At 45.8% G+C, this 7,072-nt stretch overlaps 1 non-coding gene across 1 annotated transcript; it reads left to right on the forward strand.

Annotated features, from left to right (window-relative positions):
- Nucleotides 1-6,764: 6,764 nt before the first annotated feature.
- TRNAW-CCA (transfer RNA tryptophan (anticodon CCA)) lies at nt 6,765-6,836 on the forward strand. The gene has a single exon. It is a non-coding gene; the product is annotated as a tRNA-Trp (tRNA).
- Nucleotides 6,837-7,072: the final 236 nt, after the last annotated feature.

Here is a 7,072-nt window from a genome sequence, read left to right on the forward strand (position 1 = left end):
TCCCAGGACAAAGTCTGACTCTTACAAGGGTCAGACTTAAAGTCAGTCATTTCCCTTTTTTTTTTTAAAGACACAATAGCTACAAACAATGCTTTGGAAAGGAGCCTGAGGGAGAAAACAATAAAAGAGGCCTCTTTCCCTTAAAATAATTCTAACCTAGCAACAGGAGTTAGTGTGACATTCATTCCCACTTTAGGATGCTGGGATGTCTCTTCTCTAAAGTGTCCCTTAGAAGAAACTGAAAAGGGACTTAGAGGTCAGAGGTCACATCACCACGCGTAAGTATTAAGGTTCTTGTACAAAGGGGAAGAGAAAAATGTAGAGACTTCCCCAGTGATTCAGTGGTTAAGGCCCTCCCAATGCAGGGAGGGTCCATCCCTGGTCAGGGTGCTAGACCCTGCATGCCAGCACAGCCAAGTAAATGAAAACTTTTAAAAAGAAGAAGATCCTGCATCCTCCCTGGGAAATTAGGTCAGAGGAGGTGCATCACTGGTGCAGCTCAGAGCAGTATTTTCCAAGGAAGTTAGTTTCAGTCTGTGGCAAACTGGGGTGGTTAGACATCTGAAAGGGCTTTCCTGGTGGCTCAGTGGTAAAGAATCTGCCTGCAGTGCAGGAGACCCAGGAGACGAAGGTTCAATCCCTGGGTTGGAAAGATCCCCTGGAGGAGGGCATGGCAAGCCACTCCAGTATTCTTGTCTAGAAAATTCCATGGACAGAGGAGCCTGGTGGGCTACCATCCATGGGGTCACAGAGTCAGACATGACTGAAGCAACTGACCACAGCACATAGTGCACAAACATCTGAAACATCAAGAGTACCACTGGGAATTTGGAAAGAGTTGTTAACTCTCAGAGAGCTCAGGGGTTTCGACTGTCCATAGACCACAGGGAGGAAGTCTCGGTTGGAGGTCCCAAGTTTTGTTTCTCCAAGATAATCTACTTAGGTCCCTTGACGTAACTTGATTCCTATTTTCTGCATTTTTATCCTCCTTATTCACAGACATTTTGAGAACTTTTGTGATGTTATTAATTTATTAGAAATTACTAGCCATGGATAATTCTTTTTTTTCCCCTATTGTTCCACCATTGACAGCCTGTCATCTGCAGCAACTATAGTTTAGTGACTATGGTGTGTTTGACCAACTTGGACTTTTTCATTGGTTGAATCTGTTTGTGGTTCAGTTGATCTAAACATCAATCATGATGCACAATTGGCATGGTAATCTCTCATAAGTTACAGTCTCGCTGCACAAAGTTTATAGCACCTTTACTAATTCTGTTGCAAATATACTGGAGTATCTATTGTATTTGTCTGTGCTTGTTTTTTAAATTTTTAATTTAGAAGTCCAGGACTTCCATGGTGGGCCAGTGGTTGAGAGTCTGCCTGCCAAGGCAGGGGATGTGGATTCGACCCCTGGTCTGGGAAGATCCCATATGTCACAGGGCAACTAAGCCCACCAGCCACAGCTACTGAGCCCACGCACCCTAGAGAGCCTGTGCTCTGCAACCAGAGAAGCCACCACAATGAGAAGCCCACACAACACGAAAAAGAGTTGCCCCCACTCACTGCAACTAGAGAAAGCCTGCGTGCAGCAACAAAGACTCAGTGCAGCCAAAAATAAAATAAATAAATAACTTAAAAAAAAAAAAAAAGTCAAAAGTACTGCTCAAATAGTAAAGCAATGGTTTGTTTTTCCTCCTCATTTGAGGAGGAGGAAAGTGAAATAGAAGCCTCCACTTGCCTGCCAGCATCCCCCGCAAACTTGCCCAGATAGCAGCCTATATCAAGCTTTGGCCCCGTGACATCTGATCCCGCCTCTCAGCCTGTCAGTTTCCTCTCCTGCCTTCCCTCCCCACACACCTCGTTTATGTCTGTTCCCATGCTGCTCCAGTCCCCGACTCCGGTGCCACTACAGCTCCAGAGCCCATCCTGACAGAGCCAAAAGGGGCAAAGAAGACTTTTGTGGCTGCAGCAGCACAAAGAATACCTCCTATTGTGTGGGTTGGTAGTGTTTCAGGGCTAAGGAAAAGTGAAAGTGAAAATCGATCAGTTATGTTTGACTCTTTGCAACCCTGTGGGCTACACAGTGCATGGAATTCTCCAGGCCAGAATATAAAGCCCCGGCTAAGGAAGATCCAAATCATACCTTCTGGTGATGGTTTTCATCCTGCATCTGAATTCTCATGATGCTGTGCTCCCCACTTCCACCCCTGGTTCCTACCTAAGCACCCAGACCTATTAGATCAAGCAACGCTTTGCTGCTCCAGATCTCCAGCCAGGGCGTGGACTCTTGCTGAGCGTCCTGGAGGGAGACGTGCTAGATCCCCCTGTACTGCCCACCTGCTTAATTTTCAAGTGGAGTCTGCTTCCTGAATCCCCCAGGGCAGCTTGGAACAGCTTGCTTGGGACTTCCTATGTCCACTACTGGGCCACACTGCCTACTCCTGTCCCTGGACAGACGTCCTCAGGTTCCTTATCTAACCCTCTGCCAAGCCTTCCAACATGGGCCCCCAAAGAATCACAAATGAAGACTGTTCCCTCCCCAGGGCTTCCCTGGTGGTCCAGTGGTTAAGAATCTGCCTTGCAATGCAGAGGATGTGGGTTCAATCCTAGGTTGGGGAACTAAGATTCTGCATGCTGTGGGGAAACCACAGCTGGAGTCCGGGCAGTTCACAACAGAAGATGCCAGGTGCCACAACTAAGACCCAAGGCAGTCAAGTAAATAACTATTAAAAAAATAAAGTAAAAAGACTGTGTCCTTCCCTTGGTGGGAATGTAAAATAGTGCAGCCATACAGAAAACAATATGGAGGTTCCTCCCAAAATTAAACATAGAACTACTTTCTGATTCAACAATCTCACTTTTGGAGATATATTCAAAAGAAACTATGTCACTATCTCAAAGAAATATCTGAACTCTCATGTTCATGGCAATATTGTTTACAATAGCCGAGGCATACAAACAACCTGAGTGTTCATCACTGGGTGAATGGACAAAGAAAATGTGGTCTAGACATAAAAAGCTTCCCTGATGGCTCAGTGGTAAAGGATCAGCCTGCCAATGCAGGAGATGCAAGTCCGATCCTGGGTCAGGAAGATCCCCTGGAGAAGGAAATGGCAACCCACTCCAGTATTCTTGCCTGGGAAATCCCATGGGCAGAGAAGCCTGGTTGGCTACAGTCCATAGGGTTGCAAAGAGTCCGACACAACTGAGCATGCAGCACATACACACAATAGAATATTGTTCTGCCTTTAAAAAGATGGAAATCCTACCATTTGTGACAACATGGATCCTGGGGGACGTATGTTAATTAAACAAAATTAAGAAAAATACTGCATGTACTAGAGGGTAGACAGGAAGTTTTCTCATCACTCACACGTAAATAACTATGTGAAGTGATGGATATGTTAATTAACTTAAGTGTGGCAATTATTTTACAATGTATAGGTATTTCAAAACATCCAGGGAATTACCCAGCAACCCAGTGGTTAGGACTCCATGCCCTCACTGCCAAGAGCCTGGATTCCATCCCTGGTTGGGAAACTAAAGTCCCACAAGCTGCACAATGCAGAAAAAAAAAAAAATCCAATTATATGCCTTAAATATATACAATTTTTATCAATTGTACCTCAATAAAGCCAGGGGGAAAATACAATTTTCTTGTTCTAATTGCTTTCCTCCCTTCTAGTCCAAACCTACCCATCTTCCCTTGACTGTCCCCTACCATGAAAATCTCTCCTTCCCTCAAGTCCTCCTACGCTGAAAAGCAGAACTACAGTTTAGTACATAATTATGGCCTTCCTTTATTTGCTCCCTGCCTTGTGTGTGTCACCTCTCACCACCTAATTTGTAAACGCATTAAGTGCAGAGACCAAGCCTCTCTATGCTGTCTCATTCCTATTAGGCTGACTTATTCATTAATTCATCAGATATCTTAGGGGTTACTCGGTCCCAGGCACTGTCGTTCTAGATACTGAGATGCAGGAGGCAAGGTGGCAAAATATACAGGATTCCTGCTCTCAGGATGAGAAGACAGACAACCAAACACTTACACAAATCAATGTAAAATTACGCCAGAGAGCCACTGTGAAAAACAGTATGGCAGTTCCTCAAAATATTAATAAGCGAATTATCAGATGACCCAGCAATTGCACCCCTGAGTGCTTTGTCAGAAGAACTGAAAGCGGGGCTCAAAAACATATTCATGCACCCACGTTCACAGCAGCATTACTCACAGTGACCTAAAGGTGGAAGCGATCCAGGTGTCTGTCAACAGACGAATGCATAAACAAAACGTGGTCTGTCTATACAATGCAATATCGTTATCCAACCTCAAAACGGAAGGAAATTCTGACACATGCAACAACATGGATGAATCCTGAGGACATTGTACTAAGTGAAATAAGCAGGTTGGACCATAAAGAAAGCTGAGCATCGAAGAATTGATGCTTTTGAACTGAGGTGTTGGAGAAGACTCTTGAGAGTCCCTTGGACTGCAAGGAGATCCAACCAGTCCATCCTAAAGGAAATCAGCCCTGAATATTCATTGGAAGGACTGATGGTGAAGCTGAAACTCCAATACTTTGTCTACCTGATGCAAAGACCTGACTCATTGGAAAAGACCCTGATGCTGGGAAAGATTGAGGGCAGGAGGAGAAGGGGACGACAGAGGATGAGATGGTTAGATGGCATCACTGACTCAATGGACATGAGTTTGAGCAAGCTCTGGGAGTTGGTGATGGACAGGGAAGTCTGTCGTGCTGCAGTCCATGAGGTTGCAAAGAGTCAGACACGACTGAGCGACTGAACAACAGTTGTCAAACTCACAAAGACAATGTAGAATGGTGGTTGCCAAGAGCTGAGGGGAGATGAAGTGGAGATCTGCTTTGTGAATGAAAGATTTGAGATGAAAAGAATTCTGGAGCTGGATGGAGGTGACGGTTGCACAACCACATGAATGTACTAACACTACTGAATCCTGCACTTGAAACTGGTTCAGACAGTCAATTGTATGTTATGTATATTTTGGCACAATTAAAAATCATTTTTTAAATGACCAAACCAAAAACCTTACAATCAGACACGAGAGCAACAAAAGCAAGACCAGGATGCCCTGAGGAAGTGATGCCAGAACTGAGTTATATGTGGAATCTAAAAACAGGATACAAATGAACTTATACACTAAACAGAAATAGAGTTACAGATATAACAAACAAGCTTATGGTTACCAAGGTGTCGGGGTGGGGGGGAGGAGGAAGATTGGGATTGACATACACACATTGTGTGCTCAGTCTCTCAGACATGTCCTACTCTTTTCGACCCCATGAACTGCAGCTCTGCCAGGCTCCTCTGTCCATGGGATTTTCCAGGCAAGAATACTAGAGTGGGTTGCCATTTGCTACTTCAGGGGACCTTCCCAACCCAGGGATCGAACCGGAGTCTCCTATAAGTCACCTGCAGTGGCAGCAGATACTTTACCACTGCGCCACCTAGGAAGCATGTCACATACACACTGCTGCTGCTGCTGCTAAGTCGCTTCAGTCGTGTCCGACTCTGTGCGACCCCATAGACGGCAGCCCACCAGGCTCCCCCGTCCCTGGGATTCTCCAGGCAAGAACACTGGAGTGGGTTGCCATTTCCTTCTCCAATGTATGAAAGTGAAAAGTGAAAGTGAAGTCGCTCAGTCGTGTCCGACTCTTCGAGAACCCATGGACTGCAGCCTACCAGGCTCCTCTGTCCATGGGATTTTCCAGGCAAGAGTACTGTATATGAAATAAAAATTAATAAGGGCCTACTGTATAGCACAGAAACTTCTCTACCCAATACCCTATAGTGACCTATGTGGGAAAAGAATATAAAAAAGAGTGGATATATGTAAATGTATGGGCTTCCCAGGTGGTGCTAGTGGTAAAGAACCCGTTTGCCAGTGCAGGAGATGTAATAGACACGGGTTCGATCCCAGGTTGGGAAGATCCCCTGGTAGAGGGCATGTCAACCCATTCCAATATTCTTGCCTTGAGAATCTCATGGACAGAGGGTCCTGGCGGGCTACAGTTCATGGGGTTGCAAAGAGTCAGAAACGACTGAAGCAATTTAGCATATATGCATGTAAATATATAACTGATTCACTTAGCTGCACACCTGAAACTAACACAACATTGTAAATCAACTCTACTCCAATAAAATTTTTAAAAATTAATAATAATAAATTAAAACAACAACAGCAAAGTGCAGTGCCTCTGGTGAGATGGGAGATAAGGTTAGCTTGGTAAGATTGCCAAAGTGAGACCTGGCTTTTAGCTTGTCAAGGCTATGGTTTTTCCAAGTGGTCATGTATGGATGTGAGAGTTGGACTGTGAAGAAAGCTGAGCACTGAAGAATTGGTGCTTTTGAACTGTGGTGTTGGAGAAGACTCTTGAGAGTCCCTTGGACTGCAAGGAGATCCAACCAGTCCATTCTGAAGGAGATCAGCCCTGGGATTTCTTTGGAAGGAATGATGCTAAAGCTGAAACTCCAGTACTTTGGCCACCTCATGAGAAGAGTTGACTCATTGGAAAAGACTCTCATGCTGGGAGGGATTGGGGGCAGGAGGAGACAGAGGATGAGATGGCTGGATGGCATCACTGACTCGATGGACGTGAGTCTGAGTGAACTCCGGGAGGTGGTGATGGACAGGGAGGCCTGGCGTGCTGCGATTCATGAGGTCGCGAAGAGTCGGACACGACTGAGCGACCGAACTAAACTGAACTAACTGCCCAAAGTGTTCCTTGGTGGCTCAGAGGTTAAAGCGTCTGCCTCCAATGCAGGAGGCCCAGGTTCGATCCCTGGGTCGGGAAGATCCCCTGGAGAAGGAAATGGCAACCCACTCCAGTATTCTTGCCTGGAGAATCCCATGGACAGAGGAGCCTGGTAGGCTACAGTCCACGGGGTCACAAAGAGTCCGACACGACTGAGCGACTTCACTTTCACTTTCACTTTAACTGCCCAAGGGAAGACGAAGCCTTTGTTATGGTAATGAACGAGGAGTCCTCTGCAGGAATCCGAACTCCACCCGACGCTGGGCACCCGGGCC

The sequence above is a fragment of the Bos grunniens genome, chromosome 8 (assembly GCF_055505025.1).
Source record: "Bos grunniens cultivar Pamir isolate PY7600 chromosome 8, Bosgru_T2T1.0, whole genome shotgun sequence".
Lineage (NCBI taxonomy): Eukaryota > Metazoa > Chordata > Mammalia > Artiodactyla > Bovidae > Bos > Bos grunniens.